The following is a 14,589-nucleotide window of genomic DNA, read 5'->3' on the forward strand; positions in this document are numbered from 1 at the left end:
TTTTTACATGTGTGCGTCTCTTGAATGGCAAATATTCTTGGATTGCGGTTTTGAGAGTTGAATGCTTTATTTGCTGATACTAACCAAATTGTCTCTAACAAAATTTGGTGGTGTGATGTCTTTTGATAGATAAATTTCATCTTTTCGAAAACGCGGAATAATGTTTTTGAAGATGCCAAAGGGGGAAAGAGAAAGGCAATAAGAGTAAATATTTATCTAGTCACGGTTCATGTTCTCACGTTTACTTCAAATCGTTTTTTCTTAGTTACATAATAAAATAACAAGTCTATTAGAATTAATTTAACTTAGTTGAATTACTTTGTTAAAAGAGTTTTATATGACTTATTTAAATTACATATTTTATTATTATATGTCTTTTGTTGTCATCTTCAAAAATGGGGGAATTGTTGACCCTTGAGTTTTGAAGATGACTTAACCACAAAAGACATAGTGTATTTTATTTATGTTATTGCTAGGTAATTCATTTTTCGAGCAAAGAGAATACTTGATTGAAGATTAAAATGGAGAATTAATCAAAGATCGAAGTGAAGATGTTCGAATGATGAAGTATCAAGCTTGGAGTGAAGATTAGAATACATTAGGGTGTATTTAATATCTTCATGTTAAGGTTGAGTGAAAGCTCAATTTAGTTTGTGGTGAATTCTCAACCGGAACATGGTTCTGTTCCCATGAAAGGAACAGACACTTGCACAGTTAGGAACAAGGTTAAGGAATGGACTTATACACAGCTTTAGGAACACCTAAATAACTTCGAAGTAGTGCGCCTAACATTACTTGTGCGCCTAACAAGTTAGTTAGAAGTTTTAGGTTAGTTTTGACTAGATCCACTATTTTAGGGAGTTTGTTATTAGTTTGTTTAGGAAAAGATTTAAATTGATTTTCTGATTTTATTAAGATAAATATAAAACGGTTGTTAATCTTATCTTTTATATTTTAATTAAACTAATAAATTTTGTTTTCAAAATGAAATATAGTTTTCGGTTTTAAAAAGATTTTCTTTTTAAATATAAAAATAATTTTTGTTTTAATCAACTTATTTTTATAGATATTTTCTTAAAAACTATTTAAAGTAAATATTTTATTCACTCCCCAAGAAATTAGTTATCACGCCTAAACTACTGCTACACGTTTGTAGTTAGTGGTTAGTGGGCTTAGTTAATTATTTCCCAAGTCTTAATTAATTTAAATAGTTTAGTTATTCCCCAAGTATCTAAAACCACGTAATATTTACTACTTCTTAGTTTTAAGTTAAGTAGTGGAGGAAGTGGATTAATTACTTCTCAAGGAATATTTAAAATAAACTACTTAATTAATTAGAATCATGGGATAATGGATTAAGTAGTGAATAAGTTTATGTCTTGACTAAATTGTATATAAATAGGCGCCTAAACCTTAGAACAGATTGTGTCTGGCTTAGCTAAATATTCTTAGTTGTCTAAAAAAGTCAGTGCCGTTCCTAAGAGAATTCATACTTACTTTATTCGAGTTATTACTCTTCCATTGTCTTACAAATTGTATGTTGTTGTTAAGGGTTTGAGTGAACTCTTGTAAGTGTGAGAAGCTTTTAGTGAAACAAGAGAAAGTAACTTCTAGTGAAGTTTGAGAGGAGGAACGACAGTTATGGGAACTGTCGTTGGGAACTTGAGTTTAGTAACTTAAGTTGTGGCTCGAGAGAAAAGTAATAGGATTGTAAACAGAGTTGTTTTGGCCTATTATCACTAGTAAAATAAATGCTATTTGCTGCGGTAATATTGCTGCGGTTTGACCTATACGCAGCAATATAACACACAAAAAAAAATAAAAAAATAGAAATTGGCAATATTGCTGCGGTTCCCGCCCAAAACCGCAGCAATATTATTCAATGTATCAATTTTGAAAAACATGTGGGGCCCATAACAGTTAATATTGCTGCGGTTTCCACGTAGGACCGCAGCAATATATTAAAAAAATATTTTTTAATATATTGCTGGGGTCCTACGTGGAAACCGCGACAATATTAGTTGTTACCAAAAAAAATCAACCGGCTCCTCACATTTCCTCACTACTTCACGCGAACCAAACCCTATCCTCTCATGCCTCCCTCACAACTCACTCCTGCGCCTCCCTCCCTAAACCCTAAACGAAAAAACCAGATCTGAACTCTCTCTCTCCTCTCTCCTCTCTCCTCAATCAGATCTTCTTTGTCGTTCGTGGTTCTTCGTCCTTCTTCGTCGTCATCCCGGAAATCTCTCTCTCCTCTTCCTTTTCGTTCGTTTGTAGTCAGGCCGGCGGCTATGCGTATTGTTGCTCGGTGCTTGAATATTTTCTATTGTATGTCACGTGTGGATCACAAGGCCAGAACGTACATCCGCGTCGGTCCTTGGTGGACGAAATGCTGGACAGCTCTTTGGTGGACGAAATGCTGGACGGTTCTTTGGTGGACGAAATGCGTATTGTGAACTGTTGTAGGGATCTGAATTACTGGCTTCTTGGCAAGCAAACTTGTTCTTTGAGCCTGCCAAATTCGAGGTAACAACAACTGCATGTGTTTAATACATAAACTGACACTTTGACACCTCGAATTTTTGCTTTATCTTTTGATTTTTTCCAATTCTTTCATTTATCTTCACATCTCAACATATATGTTATCAATAGTTCAAATCATTGAAGGTGCGCGTTTATATTTTATACAAATGCAGCCGTTCATCGAGAAATATATGAAGTAGCGAAAGTTTTTTATACGAGCAATTCATGCCATAAATCCAAAATCGCTTAGATACCTATTGAGAAGAAGCAAAGTTTCAATTTACAGGTCACTCACTAGGCGACGAGTTTTTGTTTTTTTTTTTCGTTTTTCAGATCCGATTTTTTTTTTGTAATTTTTATTTTCGTCAGATCTGTATTTTTTTGTGTAATTTTTTTTGTAATTCGTCTTTTATTTTTGTTTTGTTTAATTTTCTGGTAATTTCACCATATCTAGATTTTTTTAGTTATTCCATATTCTTTATTTTCGTCAACTTTGTTGTTGATTATAAGATGTCATTTCATCTTTCTTATGTGAATTAGGTGGATGGATTAATTGCCTGATTTTAATTTTTCAAATTTGATTGCAAAATGCAAAAAAAAAAAAAAAAAAATTTTGGTTGGACCTATTGCTGCGGTTTTGGCCAAAACCGCAGCAATAGTTTGACATATTGCTGCGATTTTGGCCCAAAACCGCAGCAATACTCTCTGTTAAATATATAATATCTACAAATATTGCTGCGGTTTGGCGTAAAAACGGCAGCAATATTTGTAGATATTGCTGCGGTTTAAAACCGCAGCAATATAATTATTACCTATTGCTGCGCCCTTAATTGCTGCGCGTCCAAAACGCAGCAATATGGCACTTTTTAACCGCAACAAATAGCATTTATTCTACTAGTGTATAGTGGAAAGTTTGAGTTAAAATCCCTTGTGGTCGAGGTTGTTTCTTCCTATTGGGCCTAGGAAGTTTTTCCTCGCTAAAATCTCTCGTGTTCCCATTGTGTGTTCCCAAGTTAACTTTTAATTCCGCAAAAAGTATAGCTTATTCTCTCACTATAATTCATCCCCCCCCCCCCTCTTATAGTGCTCATATTATACAACATTAACTATTTGACTTATAAAAAAGGTTTTTTATGGGATAGGAAATTACTTCTAAGTAAAATCGATTTTCTTGAAATATTCTATTTTTTTAACGGTTTTTTCACCAGATACCCTCGAATTTTCAACAAAATCGCTAGGTACCCTCCATGTTTTCAAAACATCATAAGATACCCCCGAGTTTTATTATATACCTCAAAATTCCCTTAATGACTAACGGTGTTACCCGCCGTTAGTCATTAAGCCTAAATTTTTAAAAAACCCTAATTAACCTATTAAACATTAACCCCTAACTTTAATTCCCTAATCCTAACCTCATCACCTGACCCCACCCCACTTTAATGCTAAAACTACCTAACCCCCACCACCTCCCCTTCCCCCACCCTTGCATCCCCACCCACCAACGACAACATCACCAACCCAGCTTAACCACCTAGCAGCGGCATCCCCCCCACCGCCCGCAGCCCCCCTCCCCCACCACCCCGTCGAATTCCCTCCTCCTCCCCCACTTCGATTTCATTGATCAGTGTCGCTGTGAAAAGTTTCTCTCTCCTAAAGCTTCTTCTCCACAACATCAACCTCTCACTTACGTTCCAAAATCTTCCTCACAGTTTTGCTAACCCTAAACCATAGGATCGTTTTTTTAGTCGACTGAAACATGCATTTTTCACAACAAAGGAAGGTTGGCAGGAGGTAGGGGTGGTTAGCGGCAGCAGGCGGCAGGAAAGACAGGGTAAGGGAGGGATATTGTGATGGTGCGGCAGGAAAGACAAGGTAAGGCAGCAGGCGGCAGGAGAGACGGGGGTGCTGCGAGGAGTGGGGGTGGGGGAGGGGGCGCTGCTGACATGAGGGAGGGGCGCTGCGGGGCGTGGGGAGGGGGGCTGCGGGGCGTGGGGAGGGGGTGATGGGAGGGTGGGGCACTAGTAGAATAATTGCTTATTGTTATGGTGGTATTGCTGTGTTTTACCCATACGCAATAATAAATCACGTAAAAAGAAAAGGCAAAATATAAATTAAAGATATTGCTACGGTTTCTGCCGAAAACTGCAACAATGTGGTTTCAACAGGAAAATTTTTGAAAAAGTTGACTGTTTGACAACATTTATTGCTCAGGTTTCTGGCAAGAAACGCAGCAATAGATTAAATTAATATTTTTTAATATTATTTTAATTTGTTGATGCGTTTCTTGCCAGAAACCGCAACGATAGGTTTGCACCAGATCTGGAAAAAAAAATTCGGGTTCTATTCTCTGTCACACTTTCTCTCTCGATTTTCTCACACTCTCTACTCTCGCACTCTCTCACTTAAAACTGACCCAAGTGTTCATTTTTCGGCGACAAGTGTTCGTTTTCCGCCCCTAAATCGATGGTCTTCGGTGGCAAGGGTTCCTTTTTCTATATCTAGGTTTGGGCGACAAGGGTTCGTGCAGTTATCGGCCTTCTCCTCTCCTCCACCGATGGGTTTTCATCCCTCTCCTCCACCGACGGTTTCCCCCCCTCTCCTCTCCTTCCCGCCGTCGCCACCACCATTCTTCACGCCGATGCCACCTTCCCCTTAGCATAGGAGGTTAGTTTTTCATAATTTCTTATTAATTATCAGTTTTCTTATTTAATAGCGTTTTTATCGAAAACTTTGCTTGAATATATAGTAGTTAAAAATGCTTAATATAATGTATATATATGATTAGTTATAAGGTTTAAGGGTTAAAAAACTAATTTTGTGATTATTTTGGATAAGTTTTTGTGTTCCCTAAAATGTTATATGGGATTGTTTTATCATGAGTTCTTTATTTGAAGTGATATGTACAATGACATTATTTTTGCAATGCCTTCATATTGATAGACTCTCCAATGTAAGGGGAAGGGAAATCTAAGGAATGGTTTGGTACTTGTTGTTTAGTGATGACTTGGAATCGCTTGAATGCGATTATTTGTATGTACAATGTGATTGTTTGTATGTACAATGTGATTGTTTTTGTAATGCCTTCATATTGATAGACTCACCAATGGGAGGGTAAGGGAAATCTAAGGAATGGTTTGGTATTTGTTGTTTCGTGATGACTCGGAATCGCTTGAATGCGATTGTTTTTGCAATGCCTTCATATTGATAGACTCACCAATAGGAAGGAAAGGGAATCTAAGGAATGGTTTGGTATTTGTTATTTGGTGAGGACTTTGAATTGCTTGAATGCGATTACTTTTGTAACACCCCGACCTCCAAACATCATTTTTATGTTAATTAATCCAATGTTAGTCGCGGAACTTAGATGGTCGATGCGCTACTGCCGTATTTTCCGTTCGAGAAAATACAAGGCAAACATTCGTTCATGACGCTAAACATATTGTAGTTATTAAAATAAGTATCTTAATTATGTAAATATAAATAGCTAAGCATAGATGATTACGTAGTTATAGTTAAACTAAGTTTGTGTTCCAGTGATCATAAATTTAGATTACATAACCAATATAGTTTTTTCATAATGTAAAGAAGTTGACCATCCTCACTTCTACGCCATCCAGACATCTTCATCAGTACCTAAAACCAAAAGCAACATCGTGAGCCGAAGCTTAGTATCATACTACCCTAACAACGTAAATTCATTTCAATTCATTTTATTTGCAAACAGGGAGGAGAGAATATAGTAAAGCATATTTCAAACTTGTAATGAAATAATAGCAAAGTAAACAATTATAAATAGCATCTTGATACTTCATAAGTTCCCATTATCTTTTCATCTTTAAACATGGTAACTGGCGAGTATAGACATGTGAGATGTCTCCCACCATGTGATGATCCTCAAGGAGCCCAACTCCATTTTTGGATACACCACCATGCCATGATCCTCAAGGAACCCCGTTCCCTTTTTGGATACACCGCTCGCACCAAAATAGCATGCGGTACCTCTCAAGGAACCCAGATTCCTTTTCGGGTGTACGGCTGGTGCGAATGTATGTGCACGACCATAAAGTAGATAAACGTAACATTATACTGCGAGATGCTCTTTCACTTTTATTTATCATGTTTCGTTTCTTTTGCATTCATCGGCATAAGCCATAGACCTTTTATGAATCATACTTGAGCATCAATAACTCATAAGATCGTCATTTATGAAACTCATTCGAAAATAATTTAAGTATCCTACAATCCATGCATATAAATAATCACATCACAAAATTCTTAACATAATTATTATAAACATCATTTCACAAACACATTTCGAAGGGGATCGTGGGTGTTAGCAATAGATGTTACCTCGATTCCTGCTAATAACCTTGAAAGCCGGGGGAGGCTGTAATATCCATTCCGTTTAATCTAATCATGAAATGACGCAACAAAATATATAAATATTCGATTTATTTTAACAATTGACCTTTAGTTATTATTAATACTTTTATTAATACTGAGTGATGTTATTGGCAAGGTCACTCATTAATTCGTAATATTATATAATCATAAATAGTTATCATAAATTTATAATATAATTTATAAACTTAAATAAATCTAACAATTTTCCTATTACAAAAAAAATAAGGTGAACCATTGGTGATAACTAACTAAATTAGTTTAATTCTTATTGCTTGATTAGAAAAATTAATTAAAGAAATAACCTAATTAATTAGTCCCTTAAACTTAATAAGTTGATGAATTTTGTAGATTAGTTTAAATTGAAAAAAAATCAGCTTGTTGGCCCATTGAATTGAGGGAGTAACATGGCCCATGTTTGGGCTTAACTTATTTAAACAAAACAAACATCATAAAATTAAAACAAAGAGAGGTATGTTCATTCATACCATTGCTCAATTGAGCAGGAACGAAAAGAGAAAGTAGAGGAGGGAGACTGACTGGCAGCGGGGTCGGGGCTCCGACAACAGTGGCGAGGCAGTGTAGCTGGGGCGCGAAATTCCGGCGGTTATGGGCATGGCTCACTGGCACACGAGGAAAGAGAGGGAAACACGAGAGAGAGAGAGAGGTGGGGGCGCAAGAGAGAGAAGAAAAAGAAGGGGTGCGCGAGAGAGAGAAGGTGGCGATGTGGAGGTGCGGTGGTGGCGCACAGAAGGCGTGGTAGTGTTGTGGTTTGAAAACTCGGTTCATAAGGTCCATAAAAACAGCAGGAGCATTAGTCATCCCGAATGGCATTATTGTGAACTCATAATATGACCATATCGAGTTCTGAAGACATTTTTTTAGATATCTTCGGGTTTGATTCGGAGTTGATGGTATCCAGACCTCAAATCAATCTTCGAGAAAGTGTTGGCACCTCGTAGTTGATCGAAAAGGTCATTAATGCAGGATAGTGGATATTTATTCTTGATGGTGATCTTGTTTAACTCCCGATAGTCAATGCATAATCTCAAGCTTCCATCTTTCCTTTTCACAAATAACACTGGTGCACCCCAAGGTGATACGCTAGGTCGAATATACCCTTTCTCAAGTAATTCATCTAGTTGCTTCTTTTATTCTTGCAACTCAGCTGGTGCCATTCTATAAGGGGCCTTGGATACGGGAGTGGATCCTGGAATCAAGTCAATGCTAAAATCTATTTCTCTTTGTGGGGGCATGCCAGGTATCTCTTCTGGGAATACGTCAGGATATTCGCAAGCTATGGTAATTTCAGACAAAGAAAGTTCGGGGGTCGTTAGGTCTACCATGTTGCAAAGGTATTCCTGGCAACCAGTCATGAGAAGTTTGAAGGCTTTTGAGGAGAGACGATTTTGGGTTTGTTTTTTATTCTTCGAAAAGATACCTTACTTCCATCTGGTTTCCTAAGGGTTATTTCGTGGCTAAGAAAATCTATCTCGGCTTTGTGTTTCGATAACCAGTTCATACCTAATATAACATCAAAGTCGGTTAACTCAAACTGGACTAGGTCAACAAGAAATTCACATTCGTTGATGAGGATAGAACAATTCTTATATAGGACATCGCATGAAATTGATTAACTATTTGGAAGAGCAACAAACATAGCAGAGAATTGGGAACATGGTTTGACTTTCAAACTTTTAGCAAATGATGCGGAGACAAATGAATGTGAAACTCCAGAGTCAAAAAGAACATAAGCAGGTATAGAATTGACAGGAAAAGTACCAGTTATGACGGTATCATCGGCTTATGCTTCTTCTCGTTGCATCATGAATACTCGTGCAGCTTGGGGAGGTCCACAGAGAGGGTTACGGTTTGTAGTGCCACCATTTCCACGGTTTTGACCAGCTGGTTCATTTCTCCCATTGGCTTGTCCTTGATGCCATTGAGGGCAATCTCGAACCATGTGATCTTTACTACCGCACTTGTAGCATTCTCTTGTACCAGCTCGACATTCCTTCTCAGTGTGGCTCCACTTTCCACACTTAGAGCATTTTCGAATTTGATTCTGGTTTATGAAATTTCCACCACGATTTCCAGTTTCTTGCCTCTTGAATGACCCAATGTTGGGTTGGTTTTGAAAATTCTTCTTTCTTTTCCCGTTCTCAAAGATCTCTTTCCGAAGCTTGCTTTTTCTTTCAACATTGATAGCCCTATCATAGAGCTCTTGGAAGGATGTACTCATGTGTGCTGCAAGTTTCTCCTGATCCGTCGACACTAAGTCAGGAGCAAATCGAGCAAGCTCATTGAATTTCACAGCATACTCTAACACAGACATACTCCTTTGCTTGAGATGGATGAAGTCCGATTCCATAAGAAGTTGCAGGCTTTGAGGGTAGAACTGATTTCTCATTGCTCCCTTCAGATTTTCCCATCCAAAGCCAGGTTGGCTTTGCATTTCCTTTGCAGTCTTCCACTAAATGTCTGCTTGCCCTTTGAGATAGAATACCGCGAAATTCACCTTCCATTTTTCAGAGCATTGAGTGGCGTCAAATAGTTTCTCCATATGATTAGTCCATTCTTCGAACTCGGTAGGATCCGGCTTGCCAACATAGGTTGGTGGTTTGTGAGCAGAAAATCGCTTAAACATGTTAGAGTACTCTTCTTGCTCTGATTTGGGATTTTGTCGATTTCCTTGCAAGAGTTCCATCATTACAAGTAGTCTTAATAAGTTTGTTCTGGTATCTTTAGCAACGTCTCTGGTGGCTTCTCCGAAAATGGGGTCACATCGCAAAACATCGAGCCTTGACCTCATTTCTTCCAGTGACATGTCCGACACGTGATTTTCTTTTCCTCCTTCAGCGTGATCACTCTCACTTGTTGCCATATACTATCACATTGAACGTTTCACATTCATATTACTTTTACCGTAATTAAGGCATAGGGCATTCAAAAGCTAAGAAAACTTATCCCATTCCCGTTCCTACGCTCACGCTCATGGTTATTCTAGTTTTTCTATTCATTCATCAACTTATGAAACTTAAATTTTCATTTATTTTTCCTTAATTATTTTACGAAGCTCAACTATTTCTATCCAATGATTAATAATATTATTGTCGTTATTATTTATTACTCCATTTCACCTAAACCATTTTAACATTAAAGTAAATTTATGTAAAACCATTGCGGTTCTACTAAGGGTTTTAGAAACCCTCGGCTCTGATACCACTCTGTAACACCCCGACCTCTAAACATCATTTTTAAGTTAATTAATCCAATGTTAGCAGCGGAACTTAGATGGTCGGTGCGCTACTACCGTATTTTCCGTTCGAAAAAATACAAGGCAAACATTCGTTCATGACGCTAAACATATTAGTTATTAAAATAAGCATCTTAATTATATAAATATGAATAACTAAGCATAGATGCTTACGTAGTTATAGTTAAACTAAGTTCGTGTTCCAGTGATCATAAATTTAGATTACAAAACCAATATAGATTTTCATAATGTAAAGTAGTTGACCATCCTCACTTCTACGCCATCCCGTCATCTTCATCAGTACCTAAAACCAAAAGCAACATCGTAAATCGAAGCTCAGTAACATACTACCCTAACAACGTAAATTCATTTCAATTCATTTTATTTGGAAACATGGAGGAGAGAATATAGTAAAACATATTTCAAATTCGTAATGAAATAATAGCAAAGTAAACAATTATAAATAGCATCTTGATACTTCATAAGTTCCCATTATCTTTTAATCTTTAAACATGGTAACAGGCGAGTATAGACATGTGAGACGTCTCCCACCATGTGATGATCCTCAAGGAGCCCAGCTCCCTTTTTGGATACACCACCATGCGATGATCCTCAAGGAGCCCCGCTCCCTTTTTGGATACACCGCTCGCACCAAAATAGCATGCGGTACCCCTCAAGGAGGCCGCCTCCCTTTTCGGGTGTACGGCGGGTGCGAAGGTATGTGCACGACCATAAAGTAGATAAGCGTAACATTATACTGCCAGAACCTCTTTCACTTTTATTTATCATATTTTGTTTCTTTTGCATTCATCGGCATAAGCCATAGACCTTTCATGAATCATACTTGAGCATCAATAACTCATGAGATCGTCATTTATGAAACTCATTCGAACACAATTTAAGTATCCCACAATCCATATAAATAATCACATTACAAAATTCTTAACATAATTATTATAAACATCATTTCACAAACACATTTCGAAGGGGATCGTGGGTGTTAGCAATAGATGTTACCTCGATTCCTGCTAATAACCTTTAAAGCCAGGGAGGCTGTAATATCCTTTCCGTTTAATCTAATCATGAAATGACGCAACAAAATATTTAAATATTCGATTTATTTTAACAATTGACCTTTAGTTATTATTAATAATTTTATTAATACTGAGTGATGTTATTGCTAAGGTATCTCATTAATTCGTAATATTATATAATTATAAATAGTTATCATAAATTTATAATATAATTTATAAACTTAATTAAATCTAACAATTTTCGTATTACAAAAAAAAATAAGGTGAGCCATTAGTGATAACTAACTAAGTTAGTTTAATTCTTATTGCTTGATTAGGAAAATTAATTAAAGAAATAACCTAATTAATTAGTCCATTAAACTTAATAAGTTGATGAATTTTGTAGATTAGTTTTAATTGAAAAAAAAACCAGCTTGTTGGCCCATTAAATTGAGGGAGCAACATGTCCCATGTTTGGGCTTAACTTATTTAAACAAAACAAACACCATAAAATTAAAACAAAGAGAGGTATGTTCATTCATACCTCTGCTCAATTGAGTAGGACCGAAAAGAGAGAGTAGAGGAGGGAGACTGGTTGGTCGGGGCTCCGACAGCAGTGGCGAGGCAGCATGGCTGGGGCGCAGGATTCTGGTGGTTCTGGGCGTGGCTCGCCGGCGCACGAGGAGAGAGAGGGAAACACGAGAGGGAGAGATGGGGTGCAAGAGAGAGAAGAAGAACAAGAAGGGGCGCGCGAGAGAGAGAAGGTGGCGGTGCGGAGGTGCGGTGGTGGCGCACAGAAGACACGACAGTGCTGTGGTGGTATGCGGGTGGTGGTGTTACGGTGGTTGAACGAAAACAGAGGAGAGAGTGTGGTGTTTGCGAAAAAAAACAGAGGCTTTGGTGGTGGTTTTTGGTGGCGTTTTTCCGGCGATGGTTGGTGGATTTTCGACGAGGGTTTAAGTGAAGTTGTGAGTGGGATGATAATGGTGGAGAACCCATGGCTATTTATAGCCATTGTTATGGTTAAATTTTGTGAATTTGGGTGGGTTTGATTTGATGATAATTTTAATTTTTGGATGGGTTTGATTTGGATTGAAGTTTTTAATTGAATAAGAGTTTGTTTGTGTAAAATAAATCATGGGTTGAATAAAACTCCATTATGGGGTTGGTTTGAGAAGGAAACATGGAAATGGATTGAAATGTTGATGAAACAGTAGCATTTGTTTTTTATTTTCCCTTTTTTTTCCTTTTCTTTTTCTTTTTCTTTTTCTTTTCTATTTTTATTTTCCTTTTTATTCTTAATACTACCAATTTGTATAGTAATCAATTTGTTTATTACTTTGTTTCCTTATTTCAACTAATGTTATTATTTAATCTAACATAATTTATTATTGTTTGCAATTCTTGTCATACATACATACATCATATGTTTATTTAATGAACTAATTATCCTTTATCATTACTTGGATATAAAATAACAAAATTTCAATAATAACTTATGATTGAAGGAAAATACTAACCACTAATTATTATTGTTATTATTTAATTTAAGCAAAGTTTAAATTTTCGAGATATTACAACTTTTATGTACATAATAATGCCTAGAGACCCGTTCAAAACTTACTCATTAGGAGTAAGTAAGTCTTGAATAGTCCCCGTTGTGTGGGGATTTTTAGAAATGGATCGAAGTTGGATGTATGGAAAGCAGAATACGTTGGAGTTCGTATAAGGTGTGAATGAGTTTTGCAAACATGTTATACAGCATCAACAACTTACTTGTGATGATGAGATTTATTTTCCATGTGTTGATAGCTACAATGCGAATACCATTTCTAATATTAAGACTATATGATTGATATGAGGTTTGAAAAACTCGAGCAAGTGATCCAATCATTTCTTGCACTTGAGAGTCAAGCTCATGGTCATGACATCATTGATCCTCAACTCAAGGAAAGCTTCCTCAAAAGGTAGCATTGGGTGACCTCCAAAAATTTGAGGGTGTCGAAGATCCAAATGATCATTTGAGAGCCTTCTCCATCTCCACAGCTCTCAAAGGCATGAGCAAGGACTTGTTTGTTTATGTCTTTCTCTTGACCTTGGATGGACAATCCAAGTGGTTCCAGTCACTGAATAAGACAAAGCTGAATGATTGAGACTACGTCAAAGAAGAGTTCGACAAGCAATATTGCTACAATGGTCGGCTTCTAATCGGCCTTTGTGAATTAGAATTAATTAAGCAAAATCACAACAAAAGGAAGTGCAATATAGAGTTAAGCCCAAAATTGTTTAAGAATGACAAGTCTTATTACAAGCCCAATTTTAAAATCCCAATTAATTGTTCATGACAGTCAATTGTATTTTTAAAGCCAATTTTCATAAATCCCAAATAATTATTCTTGATAATTAATTGTAATTTTAATATCTATGGTCAAATTAAATTAATCGATATTATGAGAAACTAGTTTTTATCCTCTAGGAAATTGATTTTCGACTTTAAATGATAATATGCAATCAAAGATGAAAAGAATCTTTTAATGTCGGGTAATAAATAAAATCTGGTCATATCTGCAGTTCAGCAACGTGTAATTTGATGCGTTATGCGCATCAAGGTGCGCACCCATGACATTGAGACAACCAGCAAACTGATTAGAGGCGTAAAAGACGTTGCATGTTGCGCATCAGCCGGTGCGTGCCACACATCATGCACACAAATCTTATCCCACATTTATGATTTCCCTATAAATAGACCTCGTTCTGTTCGATTTTGGGACATATTCCCACATGACTTTTCCACAGATCTCGAGATGACTACATAATACAAAATTCCTCTATAACACTTCAAATACATTCCTAAACACTTCAAATATTCAAACAACCTTCAATCCCTATCAAGTCTCCATTCAAGCTTCTGATTGCTTCCTCTTCGAATCATTATTAAAGACTCATGCGACAAAGGTATAATTTCTAAGAGTCTATAATATTTCAAATTCTATTTGATTTCTTGAAGTTACTAACAAGCTTTTCATGATGTAGATCCTTAAAGAATTCATGCTCTTGTATCTTCTTCTCAATTTCTTTTTCTTTCTTTCTTATATTTCTATATTATGTTATTCATATGCATGTCTATATTTTTAATGCTTTCATCACCTCATATGTTTGTTTTTGCTAATCAAGACTTAAACAAATGCTCCAAAATTAAGATTATACAATTTGGACAATTGATCAGGTTTCTAGTAATTTGATTGTTTAAATATCACCAAAAAATAGTCTTTTAATTTGCTTGTTATATAAACCAACTACATAGATTTTTTTTGGATCCATGAACATATTGATCAGTTGTTCATTTTCATAATAGTAGAACATGAATCATATCCAGTAGATGTCAATAATGGG

This window comes from Beta vulgaris, chromosome 6, assembly GCF_026745355.1.
Source record: "Beta vulgaris subsp. vulgaris cultivar EL10 chromosome 6, EL10.2, whole genome shotgun sequence".
Lineage (NCBI taxonomy): Eukaryota > Viridiplantae > Streptophyta > Magnoliopsida > Caryophyllales > Amaranthaceae > Beta > Beta vulgaris.